Genomic DNA, 17091 nt, shown 5'->3' with positions numbered 1-17091 from the left:
GACCATCTAGTTCCAACACCTCTGCCATGTGCAGGGATACCTTCCAGCAGACCGGGTCACTCAGGGCCTCATTCAGCCTGGCCTTGAACACTTCTGGGGATGGGGCTTCCACAGCTTCTCTGGGCACCTTCCTCTTCCTTTTTATTACAGCTACATTTGCCCTGCATGTGTTTAATTTTAATCCTACAGGTATTTGTGATGATTTGGGCAGCAGTTTGTGACCACTATTCACTAAATCCAAAAGTTCCCTGCTCATCCTTTCATCACCTGGACATATTTGTTAACAGCTTGGCAAGGTAATCACAGTATAAATTATTCTTCTTAGATATGTGTGCAGCCCTTGAGATCCTCACACTATGATCACAACACCAGACAAAATCCACAGGATGCTAAAGCTACTTCTTCATCCTTCTTACCACAAGGATTTTCCTAGGATACACAGAAAATGATTTTGGTGGCACCCACCAGTAACAAGATGCATATTCTATTAGGTACAAATGAATAACATTGTTGGCTACAGGGTCTGCTGGGTGCTGGCAGCTGATCTCAAGTGGTGTGTAGCTGTGGTCTTAGGAAAGACCATTAAAAAGGTGTGAAAGAAAATAAAAGCTAATTACATTTTCACAACATTAACACTGTAGTTTCCAAACACTAAAACTAAAACTAGAACTTTTAGTAAAACTAAAGGCTATTGTCACTTTTGGCAGCATCCAGCATCATCAGACAGGGCTGAAATTTCCAAATTCTCCCATTTAATGGGGCTCCATGGAGTGTTTTTCATAGCCTGGCTAAGCATGACTCTTCCGCTGGCTTGAAATAGCCAGGGGACAAGTGTGATTTCTTGGGTTTTGTTTCCAGAGAAGACATTCACTCTTACGAGAGGGAAGACAGCCACACTCAACTCCAGGGAGATTCAAATGAGCCAAAATTACTGACTGGTGGGTGGGAAACTAACAGATTAAGGAACTCACTCCATTGTCCTCTCACCTGCATGTCCAGGAGTTGAGCCAGTCTCTATTAAACCCTCCTCTATACAGATGATTTTTGTTCTTTCCTATGGTCTGTAAACAGAGGAATTGAAGCTGGAGCTGTTTCTCTTCTTTCAGCCAAGAGAAGGATTTTATTCCTTTAAAACAAACAGCTGTCTGCCTTATTTACAAGCTTGCCATGGCCCCCCCTTTTAGAATAAATAGGAATCAACCCTTGTCCAGGATGGATCTCAGTAGGGTGCTCCTAATTGGAAATGTGTTCAAGAGAAAAGGGGAGGCATTAACTTCCTCATAAATCATTAGCAATGAAAGGGGTGGGGAGGCTAACAATTTTAAATTGATACTTTCGCTATTCCTTTAATGAGAAGGAGGAGATAATTATGTTGACCTTGAAGATCACATTATTCTCCTTGAGCCAGAGGAAAGAAGATATGAAGGATTATCTCAGTTCTTGCTAAGCAAGGGGTGAAGTTATTGAAGACTGACATGATCAATAGCTAAATAGGTATTTAATAATAGGTAATATCTAAATGAGGCATTTGCTGTGTTGCCTGACTCACTACCACCTAAGTGAAACATACAGTCATAAAATGCTGTCTTGGAAGGAACCCACAAGGATCATCAAGCCCAATGGAACAAAGTATAGAGGTCCTCAAAATTCACCTCTGAGCCTGATCCAACACCTCAAGTAAACCCAAAGCTGGGTCACACTGAACAGAAGTGTTTCTGATTTAAAGCCATTCCAGGTTATTTGTGAAGACATCCTGCACTGTTGAGGGTCTCTATATCATGAGCATGTTGGACCAAAAGAGCTGGGACAAGAAGCAAGGTCAGAAGGCAGGGATTTGTTTTATCCTATGTAGGTATCCCCATTCAAGCTGGCAGCCCAGACTCAAGGGAGGGGACTGCTGTGTGTGAATTAGTTCATCCAGGGTTGAAGATCTGAAGAGGGAGGATCATACCAGAGAAGTATTTTTTTTCGCTCCACTGACTATTGAGGAAAGCCATGGTGACCAGATCCATAATGATCCAGAGAGATGGATCAAGTCCCACCATGGGGCTTTTCATGGAAGTAATTTCTTTCAGAGCAAGTGCAACAAGAAATTACTCCCATTGTCCTTCTGATTCCACATAGTTTCCAGAAATTTCACTGTTATACCTGGTTTTCCCCTTGGAGAAAAGGCATAGGCAAAGATAGAAATGGGAATAAAGCTATGAACAAAGCCAATCTGTTCTCTCCCTAATTGGTCTCTTTGCCAGCAGCTACCAAAGGTGGCAGACTGGAGCAAGAGCAATTTAAGAATTGAAGGGAAACTGTGCAGAATCTCACTGTATGATTGACTGTTTCAGAGACTGATGCTCTGGGCAGGTGCTGTCAGATGTGCCTTAAAGGTTATGACTGAAATTCTCCTCCAGGAGAGCTGATTTGCAACTTGTCACACTGAGTTCTGCTCTCTCCCCTATCACCTGGAAAAGGAGACACACATCAGCATCATCTGTCACCTCTTCTCATTAAAATAGCATCCAAATGAGTTGGAATAGCTGGGCAGCAGCAAGGTCATGTGGTAAAAGGCTGAGGCCCTAATGGAAACTATCTGCTACAAGAGAGTAGAGCAGGGTCACACACAGCTTTGAATGCCAGATACACCTGAGCTGTAAGAAATTCTGCTGTTAAAGGCATGTGAGAAGAAGTAGATTCTTGCTCTTCTGTCATTTATTTTCTCCCAGGTTGCCCCATTAATGCCAGAAAATTCCTAGAGAAAAATCCAGTTAGGTCTAGTACAGACAGATGCTATGACGGTCCACTCAACATTTGAGATTTGTCTAAATTTGCCTGCTGACCCCTCATATCTCCATCCAAACAAATTAATTCCATGCTTGGCAACATCCCCGTGGGAACCACTGCTTGGTATAAATAAAGCCTAAATGAAGTTGTTTAAGAATTGGAAAGGGAAGGTTAAACAAAACTATGCCATTTGAAGCTTGTGAAGGAGATTGTGGGTTTGATGGGATAAGGAGCTGCTGCTCTGCAGTGTAGGTGGAAGAGAAGACTTGGTGCTGTGGGAATGTGAGCTTGCCACTTCTCTCTTTTCTTTTTCATTCACACCAACCAAAGCTCAGAGATCTTGCTGTGGGAAGATCCCTGCTGCCAGCTGTCAAAATATTGAACACTGAAGACCCAGTAAGACTGCACTTAGGTCTTTGTCCAAAATATGATCTCTGAGAGGTCTGAGAAGAAAGAGGGGGCAAAAAAACTGTGATTAGCTAAAGCATAGGAGCCTGAAGCAGAGAGAACTGTAAGTACACAACCAGCTCATTCATACTGTACAGCTTCCTTCCTTCTGGGCTGGACACATACTCTAAAGAATGGCTTTGCTGAACTTGGCCATAGTCCAAGGTAATTGGAGTGACTGTTAACACAATTGCAACTGTGTGATAGCAGAAGGCACTTTTTGGTCTCCCCTGAAGATCCTATGGCTCTCACTCATCTTCACCTACCTAGTACTGCATCTGGTGGCCACTCCAGCCCACAGCCTCCCTCCAGAGGTCTCTTGCAGCAGAGCTTGGAACAAGGGAAATTTCCCCATAAACCACCTTGTTTCCAAGTGTTTTGTTGAAAAACAAAACAAACAAAACAAAAACAAAACAAAACAAGCAGCAGGAAAAGAGCCCAAATATGTGAAGGAGTTGAAGGGGGGGGGGGCTGCAAGCAACAGAACAGAGCAAGGCACAAGAGTTGTAAGACAGGAACAGAAATAGGGTCTGCAAGGGTCTCATTTGTGTATGGTGGGAAAAGTGTAAGTGGGAGAGAAGAATGAGAGAAAACACATGGCTGTGGGAGGGAATAGCACAGAAGCATGTGTTTGAAGGAAAGCAATCCCCAAACCCCATCCCAATTTGTTTCACACAAATTTCTCCCCACACTTGTTAGAAGGGAGCTGCCCTCCAGCACGTGGTGGCAGCCAGCCACTTACACTGAATTTGTTCAGCAAGCCACCAAACAACTCCCCCAGGGAGGACAATCATTGTGGATCTAATTAAAGTTTGTCACGCTGCTCTGCTCTGCTGACCAGCCTCTGTTCGAATGAGATGACCTCCATTAATTTTATCTGACAATGATCATTGCATCAGGGCCAAATCCCTACATGGGACTTGACACCCGCCAAGAGATGGACAAAAACAGCCAGAGCTCTGGAGGTGCAGGAGGGAAGAGGGACATGGAAACCACAGTTATGCACTGGATGAGTCTGGCTGTCTCCTGTCCCAGTGGGCTGAGGACAATCCCTGATGCCACATTGGTGAGACAGCAGGCTGCCAGAGCAGAACACGCAAAAATGCCTGGAAAACTGGGTTCGTCTACACAAAAGTGTCATCAGCCCCCTTCTAGGAACATAGGACCAGCTCACACCGTCTATCGTGGTTTTAAAGCATTAGCTAAAAAATCACTATAAAACGTATTTATTTCTTGCTGTGAGATATGGATTAGAACAAGAGCAAAACAGGCTTAAACTTAAAAGGAACAAAGAAAGTTTATTAACAAAATTACATTAATAAGAAACCAGGATAAAACTTCCAGAACTCTTTTTTCCCTACTATTCAACCATTCTCTCGTTCACATGACAACACAGAGACAAAAAACATTGGTGGTTAAAACAGTCTTAACTTTGTTATAGTCTCTTCATCAGTCTTTGTGGAGAAAAAGAAGTTCTCTTCTGCTAATCTATGGAGTTTTTCACAAGAAAACCATTTTCCTATGGTTTTCTATTTCTCTGATGCCAGCCACCCAGACAACTCTGTCATTAGTTCTCTCCTCTCATTTTACATTACTCTGAGGTGTGTTATGGGTCATGGGTCAAGGGGTATCATTTTAAGGATGAGTTATTCAAAGGGAAAAGCTCTCTTCATCTGTTTTTGTGAGCATCTCTGGAAACAGAAGTTTTCTCTTTAACTCTTAAGGCCACAAATTTTCAACAACTCTCACTTTTCCATTTTTGTTTCAGCATCACGTAAGATCACAACTACTTCACCATTTTCTTAAATTCACACTTTGAAATACTCTATTTTCCCCAAAATACTCTTTCATGAATTAAAGGAGTTTTTCCAGAACACTATTGTCCATCTCTATAGTTTTAGCAAAAGAATATTTCAGCTTATTAAAGCATCTCCTTATTTCTCTCTTCATCTGAAGCTTAATTCCTTTCTTCACTGTGTTTGATAGTTTATGTTGTCTTTTTACCTGTTGATTACTCTCTCTCTTCCTCTCTCTCTCTGGAAAAAAGGATTAATCTGCAAGTCTCATCTGGGTAATGAAAATGTTAAAATCTTGCCCAGGCTTTGTAGATGGTTCTGTGATCTCTGCCGGAGCAGCAGCTGGAGCTATCTGCGATGGAAGACTCTTCATGACTGCTCTGGAGAGTGTGGTCACTGTCTCAGCCGGCCACAGGTCAAGACCTTTTTTCTTTCTTTACTCGGCAGTCTCTGGTGAATTCAGTCACAGCAAAAACTGCAGCCGAGCCAGGGACTGGCCTGGCCCGGCCAGAGCCCGGGGCAAGCCCCGCAGGCCCCATCTCCCAGCCGGGAGCCGCGGCAGGCCCAGCCCAGCCCCTGCCCGGGCCGCATGGCCTGGCCAGGGCACGGGAAGCCAGCTAAACCTCTGTTACTTATCACAGCCAGGAAACAAAGAGACAAAGAAATTCCAAGGCTTAGGTCTTAAGGTGGTGTTCACAGATTGGTCTCACTTTTCAATGGTTAAAACTGCTGTCAGTTCTTAGAAATGGCCAGTTATTGGCCAGGAAAAAAACTCCCATCAGCCTCCAGCAGTTTTAACTTCTTTAGGTGTTTCTCTTTGTTTTCTTAAATGCCAATCTATCACCTCCACCAGAGAAGTCTTTCAGAGAGTAGGTGGTTATTATAAAATGACAAATCTACTTAGATGTGGAACAAAAATCTAAGGGTCTTACCTACACTTTGTTGATAATCCCTGGGCAGGGCAGATGTTTCTATCTCTCTACCAGCTTTGGGAAAGGATTTTGAGGCAGATCATCTCCATCAATGCTGCAGGCCCTCAAGGATTATAGCTGTGCTCCTGCACCTATCCCCTGCACAGAGTTGTGTTAGGGCTCAGTGCTGTGCTAACCGTGTCCTGGCAACAACTTGGAACACCAGGAAAATAGCAATAGGCTGGCCTAGGAAGAGCTGTCCAGCATGACAGAGAGATAAAGAGACACTGTGCTACAGCCCCTGCATCTCTGCTTGTGCTCCCTGATGGTCAGCAGATGATGGGTTGAATATCACTGCCCTCATCTGCCTATTGGGAATGGTCCCTGCTCCATGTTATCCCTTGAAACCTGCTCAGAAACTGAGCAGAGATGTGAGCTAAGCCACAGCCCAATCTAGTAACACAGCAACAGATAATTGAATGGTGCTCTAGGCCCCAGGGAAAGTCCTGGCACTAGTTAATTGATTAACATGGAAAAATGGGAGCAGATCTTTGATCAAATTGTAGTTCATAAGATCTCTGATGGAATGAGGATTGCGAGAATGAGAGAGGAATCTCATTAACCAATGTTGTTTATAAGTAGCATTTAAATAATCCTTCTGAAGACACACACAGCCACCCCTTAGGAACATCAAAGAACTGGGAAACTGATGTGAATCTTCAGGTGGCAAACATGGGCCTGGTGACCTCTGGGAATTTGATAGTTCTACAGAACTTACAGAACATCTACTTAGATGCACTACAATGCATCTAAGATTGAATCAGTGTGATTGATTTAAAGCTGCTGTAAATTCACAGCTAAATAACCAGGAAAACACACACACATAAACACACACATTGCTCTGTGTGACATCAAGACCAGAACTGTAAACCTCTGAGACCACTGGACAACATGAGATCTCAGATTGTTATTCTGTTGTCAGAATCTAATTCCCCTTTTAATAAAAAAGCTTTTAAAGTAATTTTCTTGTAGTCACAATGGGAAGCCTCTGTAACTCTCTCAGGACCTTCCTTCACACCAGCATCCACAACTCCAATCAAAACAAAAATATGCATTGCCAAAATCCAACATTCTGATTAGCATGAACAGTTAATCAGCGCTTTTGTCCCTGTGATTAATCTAACAAGTGTCTGTTATACAGCAAACATTCCACCAGCTCTGATTCCTCTCTGCTTGCCAGGTCCAGTTTGTGGAGGGGTTGGGCATGAGGGCCATGAGCTGCTCTCCTGGCTCACAGGCTACATCTCCAAGCCATCCTGCCAGGTGGGCATGCAGGTGATTTGTGTGACATCTTTGGCCTGGGGATTTACAGCACAGCTTTAAGTATGAGAAACTGCAGGTGAAGCTTGATTAAATTTGCTTTTCTTTTCTGTGTACAGCTCTGTTCTTACTGCTGAGGGAAATAGTTTGATGCTATGGCATATGGCATATGGGGTCATTACAGATATCTAGTCCTTGAATCCAGAATTTATGGAGAAAATGTTGGGGGCTTTTCCTTTTCTTTTGAGCAGACTCTCAGAGCAATTTGGTACCTGAATCCAGGTTTCATTTGGTGAAGCAGCAACTGCTCTTATCAAGATATAGGCATCAAACTGTGGGGTCCCGCCCATCTAGGATATGAGTGAGTGATTCCTTGAGCACATTTAAGATGGGACAGGAAGATGAGAGCTATGGGAATCTCTCAGGAATTACCTGAAGACTGGAATTACATGAATAAGCCCTTGGAAAAACACGAAAACCACAAGGTGGGAAGCAATGTTCACTTGCTCAATTCAGTCAAAGTCACTTGACTAAAGCAAGAGTTTTCTGACTCCTGATAGTCTGTCTGAGTCAACCAATCTGAGATGATCCTTACACAGGCATACAAATCCAGGTGTTTGTGAGGCAGGGAACAATGATTAGTGGGTACTTTGATGCCTCTGAAAGGCATTTTAAGAAGACATGAAAAACCTGTTATTGAAGAAGGTTTCCTGAGAAGCCAGCTGCCAAGAAGGTAGACTTAAAGCTCATTCCTTGGTGCTGGTGATAACCAAGGCAGAAACACCCAAGTTGAGTGTTTGATATGATTACAAGTAAACAATAATCAAAGGAAAGAATTTGTGAGGGAGGCAGAGGCTTGTTTTGTCTCTTTCAGGCTCATGACTAGGGGTTGGTCTCAGGCAGGAGATTCAGGGCTGCCACGTTTTTAGTGTAAAGACAGACTCTGTTCAATACCACCTTTTCTAGTAGCACCACTGAATTTCTGTTTGTGTGTCTGAATCTGAAGAATCTGGTTGTTTTTCCTTGGGCTACTTTTTTTTTTTTTTTTCCCCCCAAAACCTCTGCATTGTTTATTGCACTAATTGTCTCCTGTGTCAGGCAGTTTGATTCTAACACTGATGATGTGCTGCATCACCTCAAGATAACTTTACTGAAAGGAATGGGCTAGATTCTTTGTTTAATGAGAGCAAGAGCCCCAGTTAAACCAACAGCTGTAACTTTTACCTTGGTGGTAAATTAACCAGCTTACCCCATCTGCAGATCCAGCCATATGATGCTACATGAGGCACCAAGCCACAACACAGCAATAGAAAATCAAGGCCACTTAATCCTGTCAGGTTTTATTACAGAAAAAAAAATGTTCCTTTGAGTTGGAATTACAACAAAGATATACATGTTCTGATATGACTCCTCCAGCTCAATGTATTATCTCTGGAAGATAGAAAGATAATAATTCTATGTGTAAAGAATGTCTGGCAAACTGCCAGCTTTTTTGGTTGGTTTTTTTTTTTTTCCCTTTTGATTACTGGAAAGTAAGATGGGAAGCTGGCTCTCTATCTAAGAACTGGAGCTAAAAGCATTTCATGATGAAAAATAACTTAAACAAACATCCTTTCTCTATCTCTCACAGTTCCTGTTGGCTTGTTTTGATTTATTTTTCTTCTTAAGACCAAATTCTGTATAGTTAATAAGCAGAGTGATAAAAAGAAAGCAATGCTCTGTAGCCAATCTGATGTATTTCTGCTCTGAGCACAATTTTACTACCGTATCTCTTAAGGTCTCACTCAACTTCTCTCTCTGTTTTTTATTTCCTTTGGTGGTTGCACATCAAATAAAAAGGAGAAAAAAGAAAATCATGCTGAAAGGTGGGATGTCAAATGTGAAGATGTAGAGAAGGAAAGGTACATGGTATGGTCCCTGTAGACAGGCTGAGGGAGAGGCAGCAGTGGTCTGCAATTGGCATTGATTTGACGGTGTAAGAATGCTGTCAGTCACATTTACCTCCTATCCCAGTCCGGTGCTTAAGGTCTCAACCTGCCATGACTCTGTCCTTGGGGTGAAGAGGTGTTTTATATCATTATTGATGCTATTGATTGAGCCTTGCACATTTCAACTTTGAGTTCTTCTTTCTTATCAATGCTTTCATTAATTATACTTCCCCTATGAGCAGTAAAAGTGTCCAGGCACAAAGGGATGAGCTCCTACATGAAGTGAGATCACCCCAATTTGCTGCTGTAGCTCTCTACCATGAAGGTTCCCACAAAGTAGTTATTGGTCTCAGAGCACATGAGCTAAGACCCTCTATATGAGGACTTAGACTCCTTCTTTGCTTTAGCTTTCAACACCCAAATAAACAAGCAGCCACAGATGTCATGCTCCTAATGTCTGAAGACCCAAGCGCAAGGTCACATTACACTATCTCGAGATACTGCTCATCAGCAGCCTGCAGATAATGAGGGGTAATCTAGTTTAGGCTCATCCTCTCCACTCGTGAGCTAAACTGAGACCAATAATAATGCTTCTGCCTGGCAATGAGTATACATCCAAGAAATTGCTGTGGCTCAGCTGGTTTGTTGTAATCTGCTCATGCAACAAGCACCGACCATTTCCAAGGCTGCTGTAACAGCTTGTTCCAAGGACAGCAGTTACAGCTTGGCAGCAAGACCATTTAGCTTTAAAGCAAAGGCTCCTCAAAGAGCACCACTGCCTTTAAGGCTGGGAGCAATAGGCTCTTGACCTCCATTTGGTTCAACAGCTATCGCTGAGAAGAAATAGGACTCTGCAGCAGGGATGTTTACAAAGCAGGGGATAACACAAGGAAATGTCACCCCTAGTTTAATTCAGACCATAAAACCAGCAGATTCCTGCTTGTATTTTCCTGAGCAGGCATTTCTGACTCAAGTGAATTAATGAGTTTCATCTTGTACTCCTGCATATTTGATATTCTGCTGTCCTAGGGCATTTAAAGGAGCTAGTTTGGGTGGTTGCTTTTTTGGAATCTATTATATTTTCTTTATCTTTCTTTATCTTATATTTCACCAAAGGTTTCCATTTCTTCAGGCCATTAAAGCCACAAAAGGGAGACATTTAAAAATGTTGTTGTGCCATGCAGAGCTCAGTCACAATGGATTTCACAAGCCACCCTGCCCCTATAAAAGAGGAACAGGATTTGGTCTTGCAAGACCTTGCTGAAATACATCAGTTTAATTAGGGAATATTTTGCAAGTGTGGAAAATAATTATTCTGCATATAAAGTGGAAATGACCAAAACGTGCCTTATTAATGTTGATTCACTCTAGCCAGCACACAGTGAGTAGAGACTGGAGTCCCCTGATGAATGGCGCTCCCTTCACACCAACATGCTCCACGTTCATAGTGGCTGAACAAGGCACATTTTGTGGGAGCAGTGGCAGGACCAAGGGCACACAACCTGTACGTGGACCAACACCTGTGCAACCCCAGAGGCTGGAGCTAAGGGCTGCCCCTAAGCCCTTCCTGGATTCTGCTCTGGGAATCAGGCAAGAATGGCAAACTAAGGGAAGAGGAAAATTTGGGATTAAAATTTGGAATTGTCTTCAGTGAGGTCGTTATTGCCCTTTTATTGCCACTTGTCTCAGATAGAGCTTTCCCCTAGATGGGGTGTCTCTGATCACACAGTGAGTCTTGGCCCCTGGTTCAGGAATGGCACATGATCCACAGCACCTTTCAGCAGCAGACACAGGTCACGAGGGGAGGACACAATCCTACCCCACACATGCTTCTCCCAGATGGGCAAATCTGTGTGTCCTGGATATATACCTGCAATGACAGGGAGAACCAACATCATGGGATCTGAATCCTAAGGAGGACAGGGTTTGCTGTCATCAACTGACTTTGATGCATATGTCAGGACAGCCCAGAAGAGGACACCTCTGACACAGGTGTTCGACCTGTACCAGACAAATTCCTTCATGGAGCTACAGACTCATGTACAATAGTTAAGATGGCTAAATCTGTTGTTTCTACTCTTCACCAGCCTTTTGGGGGCGTCTCATGGACTCCCAAACATCAGTAGACCAGACAATTAAATTGTTTTTCTCATAGACCACACAGGGGTGTGACCTGCAGAGAGAACCAAAACACTACCCAACACCTTTGGAGTTAATTGTTGTGCTAAACTGATTTTTGTCTACATTCTTAGATACTTGGAGAAAATCCTATTGCTGCTACAGCACATGAAGCTTGGTGAAGTTTTAGTGGGGCTGTAACTCAGTCCTTTATAACTGGCATATGCAATCCAAGTCAGCGAGGGGCTGTCTCATTTTATTTAGAGCCATGATACATCATCTGGCTTATCCTAAGGCAGGCACCTAAAATGTATTGGGAAATTACATTAGCAGTGGCCATTTCTTTCTTGTGACTAGAAATGGGAGCTGAGGGTGGCTCAATCAAATGGAGGGGAGATGTTTGCATTTAGATGTGTGAAGGAAAATGAAGTTAATCCTACCCGGTGATGGATGTGGCTTGCACATAGCTGCACAACGATGCAGGAAAAGGAGACTCTTGTATTGTACGTATACAGAAAGAGATGGAGGTTGTGTTAAGAAAGCAGAGGAAGAAGCAGGAAAGAGGAAAGTAGCAAAGTCCGTGCTCTAGGTGACCCAATGAGCCAACAGATCATTTGTGGAGCCCTTTGCCATTCAAATCATTGCATCAGACATTCAGTCTTAATAACAACCAGTCTTAATAACAATAAACTTAATGACCTTTAATCAGTGGTCGCTCCTTTTTTTTATGAAATAGTGTCACCTGCTACAGCACAGAAGGAAACGTCTCTGTTGCAAACTGGTTTACCGGGTACCAGTTTTCCTCCCTTCTTTCTCCTGACTTTAATTCAGAAAGGGACATCCCGAATAAAGACCTGCACAAGCCTTGAGGACAACAGAAATAAGCAATGAACTGTACTCTCCTCTCAGTACCAATGTTCATCATATTCAGAAAAAACAAAACTGGAGGGCCATTTTTTCCCATGGACTGAGTGTGGTCTGGAAGACTGGATCCTTCACAAACCCAAGAGTCAGTAAGTGCCAGTCCACTCTGACAAAGAAATCTTTAATAGTAAAATAAAATGTTCCTTGAGCAAAATGTTCCCTGTCCAAGGTGAGAACCATTCATTTTCAGTCTAATGGTACTTTATTCTTTTTTATTTTTTCTTTTTCTTTTTTCTTTTTTCTTTTTTCTTTTTTCTTTTTTCTTTTTTCTTTTTTCTTTTTTTTTTCTTTTTTCTTTCTTCTTTTTTCTTTTTTCTTTTTTTCTTTTTTTCTTTTTTCTTTTTTCTTATTTTTGTGTTAAGAAGAAAAATAAGGAGAGCTTGGTGGCTGCATTTACAGTGAGAAATTTCTGTTCAGCTCTCTGTCTGATGACCTCTTCAAATGGATATGCCCTTTTGGAAAAAGCTACTTTTTCACTTACTCCAAGGAATGAATCAGAACAGAAACTCAACTTTAAATCAGGTTCTTTCTAACTTCCTTCCTCTGGAGAGAAGGAAACCAAATTCTTTGTGTAGGCAGTGATTTATATACACAAAGACATCCAAAGCAGCAAACAGTAACCTGAGCATCTCTAGTTTTCAGGCTCCACATATCATGACTGGCTCCACACAGTCATGTGTTCAAAGATATCCATAAAAAAGAACAATTTTCCATCTTAGAAAAGAGCTCTCTTTCTGACCTGTTAGGAACCACATGTGCTGGCAGGCCAGCAAGGCTCTTTTCACCTCAAACATCTACGTTTCCATCTCTTTGCACATGTAATTTTGCACCTCATTGCTCCTAATTGAGTGGTTTTGAAAACCCACCCCATAGAGCTATAATTCTCTGCCATGGCCACGGTGTCAGAGAAAATAAATTCTCAGACACTTCTGTCTATAAATAATTCTGCTGCTGTGAGGTTATCCACAGGGAGTGTTGACAACTATCTCATTACTAGCGTATTTCTCCCTTTTCAATCAAATTGCTTGTTTCTTACCCCAGCCTCTTCCCAAAAGCAAAGGTGCAGGATTGCCACAATCACAGGGCTTCCTAAACACCATTTTCAGCATCTTATTCCTCCCACAATGGACAGCACAGCTGTCGTGGGAGCTGTCATCTCCAGGATGGGACTCAGGAATGAGACTCATATTAACCTGAAATTGTTCACAGCAATTTTCTGGAGTGAAAGGATGTCAGGTCTAGGTCTAGGTCTAGTCACAAAGCCAAACTCCAGCTTGGGCAATTACATCCTGCTGACCTAAAGTCCCTCTTACAGTTTCAGCAGGACATGAGTCCTCTTTGAAATACTCTGCTGCGGTTTATCTCAGAGACAGATGCATTTTGATGGGGAAGGTGATTTCTGTAGATCTGGCCACCAAAACCAGTTGTGAGTTTTGGAGCAAACACCATAATGTCTGTTTTTTCTCAGGTGAGCAACAACAGCCTAGTTTCCAGCATGGAAGGGTTTTTACTGAAATGGGAGCTTGGAGCAACAAATAACTCAGGTATTCATAGTAACTACTGAAGAGGAAGCTCAAAGTGGGTAGATTTGGATTGGATACAAAGGAGAAATTATTTACTGTGAGGGTGGTGAGGCAGTGGCACAGGCTGCCCAGAGAAGTTTGTGGATGCTCCATCCCTGGGAGTGCACAAGGTCAGGTTGGATGGGACTCTGTGGTCTAGTTGGCAGGATGGTGTCCCTGCCGATGGCAGAAGGGTTAAAATGAGATGATATTTAAGTTCCCTTCCAGACCAAAGCACTCTATGAATCTATGATTCTAAGCTTCAAGGTCACAATATTTACTGTATGACCCAAGCAGCCATGCCTCAGGCACTGCAGGCAAACCTTCACCCCTTGCTGTCACTTCCCCACAAACCATCACCATCAAGCAGCACAGATTTAAAGGTTCTACACAGCTTTTGTGCCAAGTCATCAAGTACTTGCATGCTCTGGTTTCTACCACCTTTATATTTACTCCATAATTAAACAAGCAAGGGACATAAATAGCTGACAGCTTAAAAGCACCATCTTATACTCTTTTCCTTGCTTTGTAAACACTGACCCTCTCACATAAACTACAGAGCACAGCTCTAACTCGCTCTCCCCAGCACTGCTGTTTTTTGCCTGAGTCCAGGGTATATTGTAATCAGTTGAAATGCTTTTATTTTTTGCCTTGAAATTTGTCTTTTTAAGTCAAAGAAAGTGGCTTTTCCCATCCTGAGGATTGCTGGTACATCTTTGAGCTGGAACAGAGTCTCATCAGAGCACTGTGCTCAGGTCAAGGCAGTACAAGAACTTTTATTCTAATATGATGTGAGCCACAAATTTTTATGAGGAAGTTTGAGGAAAGAGCTAGTTGACCTTCTCCAGAACAGATCAGCTCTGATGAAAGAAGTTAGTATGTTTCTCTTAGCTTGGACATCCCCCCGCCAAGGAAAATTTCTGCTGATACAAAAGGCCCTGGAGGGTGGAGGGATGGATGGATAGAGCTGAAAGATATCAAAATGAACATCTAACTTTGAAACTTTGTCTTGATCATGCGGCTCTACAGAAGATTCAAGGTGCAGTGCCTAGAGTAGGAAAGCCCTGACTAACTAGGTGCTCGTGCCAAGGTGCCCCTGCCCAGTGATATAGGGCAGAAAAGCTAAATTTGGGGTCTTTGAGCACCATCTGCTGGCAGTTTCCCCAAGAAGGAGCTGGGGCGGGATCCGAGATTTCACCATGGCCAGGTCTGGGAGCAGCAGCACACTGCTGAAAGAGTCCCAAGGTCTCCTTTGAGCCTCCATGGGGGAATGGAACAAGGGATTTCAGGATTTAGATATCTAAATTAGGTATCTACACGTGCTGTGTTGGCCTTTAGGTGCTTCATAGGAGTTCATTCTCCACACGGCATTCTCAGCCATTACCTCAACCATCTCTTCACTCCTTTGTTGCCTTTCCATGCATGTTTCACCTGTATCTTATTTTTAAAATCACAACCCCACAGGCCATAGTGACCTTGAACAGCAGCTTGGCTCTTAAGTCCTGAAATAGTCTCCTTTGAGGCAGATCAGATAGGAGAGGTCTGTATAGGACATTGTTGGCTGCTGGACCCCATCTTGTCCCCAGTTGTGCATCTCACCTGTTCCACCACACCTCCAGGACAAGGTACCGCAACACTTTACAGCTGAGATACGCAGACAAAATTTGGTTCTCTGTAAAGTCATAGTGTCATGGAATATCCTGAGTTGAAAGGAAACCATGAGGATCATCAAGTCCAGCTCTTGGCCATATACAGGACAACCCCAAGATCACAGCATGTACCTGAGAGCATTAACCAAATGCTTCTTGAACTCTGTCAGGCTTGGAACCATGACCACTTTCCTGGGGAGCCTGTTCAGTGCCCAACCACCCTCTGGGTGAAGAACCTCTTCCCAATATCCTACCTAAACCTCCCCTGACATAACTTGATGCCATTCCCTTTGGTCCCATCACTGGTCACAAGAGAGGTCTGTGGAACTAGAAAGGATATCTTTGTCCATGGGGACTAGTACCATCCTTTCTTTCATAAATCCTTTCCTTAAGCCTATAGACAGGGACACAACGTTGGAGCATTTCTCATATTCATGCAGAAAACAGTGTATTGCTGGAAGGAGGTAAACTATCTGCATATAACAGCAGAGCAGAAGTGACTGAGATGACAGTCAGAGATATGTAAATGGAATATTGATTTTTATGTGCTGCAAATAGCAAAAGGCAGTTGTCTCTTGATACACTTGGATTAATGAAGCGCAGCATTTGGCACTGCAAGTGTTGCTGCCACAAAGCAGAAGATTGGGACCATAGTCTCTCAGACTTAGAGACAAAGCAGGCTGAAGGAGTTAAATGCCTGCAGTCCCATAGAAAGCTGTCTGTGAGGCATTCATCAAATATGAGTCACCAAGTCAGCCTCTATTGAGCCTTTCACTGTTTTCAGTTGTCTCTGTGCTACCATCAATCTAACACTGTGGGAAGGTGAGGAAGCAGTGCTGGAATTGGGGTGAGTCCCAACTGTTGGGATTGTTCAATACAGGGGATTCTTAGTCTGAAGCTTTAAGCACATTTCTAACTAGCTTAGCTTGGGAAAACAAAACAAAACAAAAATCAAGAACCTAATATATCTCTTTCAGGGAAAAGAAAAAGGAAGAAAAGTTCCAAGCAGTTTATTGACCTGAAACCAGAAAGGGATAATGAGCAGCAGGAGGAATGCAGGGTGGAAACCACCACCTCATCAGGGAATCACAAAATCACAAAAAATGGCTGGGGTTGGAAAGGATGTTTGGAGTCCAACTTTGCTGCTAAAGCACCCAAGAAAAGAAAGCTCTAGAGATGCAGAAGACATCTCAGGATGTGGAAGATGCCCTGAGATGCAGAAGATGCCAGAATTCAAAGGCTGATGTCTGAGATGAACCAGCCCTACTCTAACCTATTCATGCTGCAGGATCCTCCTGCAATATGGATAAGATACTTGGAGGTCTGGCATTGAAACAAAAACCCCATACAATAGGAACTTATTTTCCCAGGTGCCAAGCAACAGGATATGAGTAAATGGTCTCAAGTTGTACCAGGAGAAGTTTAGATTCGCTATCAAGAACAATTTCTTAAATGAAGGGGTTGTCAAACATTAGAACAGGCTGCCCTGGGATGTGGTGGAGTTGGTATCCCTGAAGGGATTTAAAAGACGTGTGGATGTGGCACTTGGACACATTGTTTAGTGCTGGGTAAACAGTAGGACTAGATGATCTTAGAGGTATTTTCCAATGTTAAAGATTCTATAGAAATAAAGATCTCCTGTAGCAGCTCCTTGTAAGCAA

Source organism: Cyanistes caeruleus, chromosome 3 (assembly GCF_971803275.1).
Source record: "Cyanistes caeruleus chromosome 3, bCyaCae1.hap1.1, whole genome shotgun sequence".
NCBI lineage: Eukaryota > Metazoa > Chordata > Aves > Passeriformes > Paridae > Cyanistes > Cyanistes caeruleus.
This window is presented reverse-complemented; position numbering follows the sequence as displayed.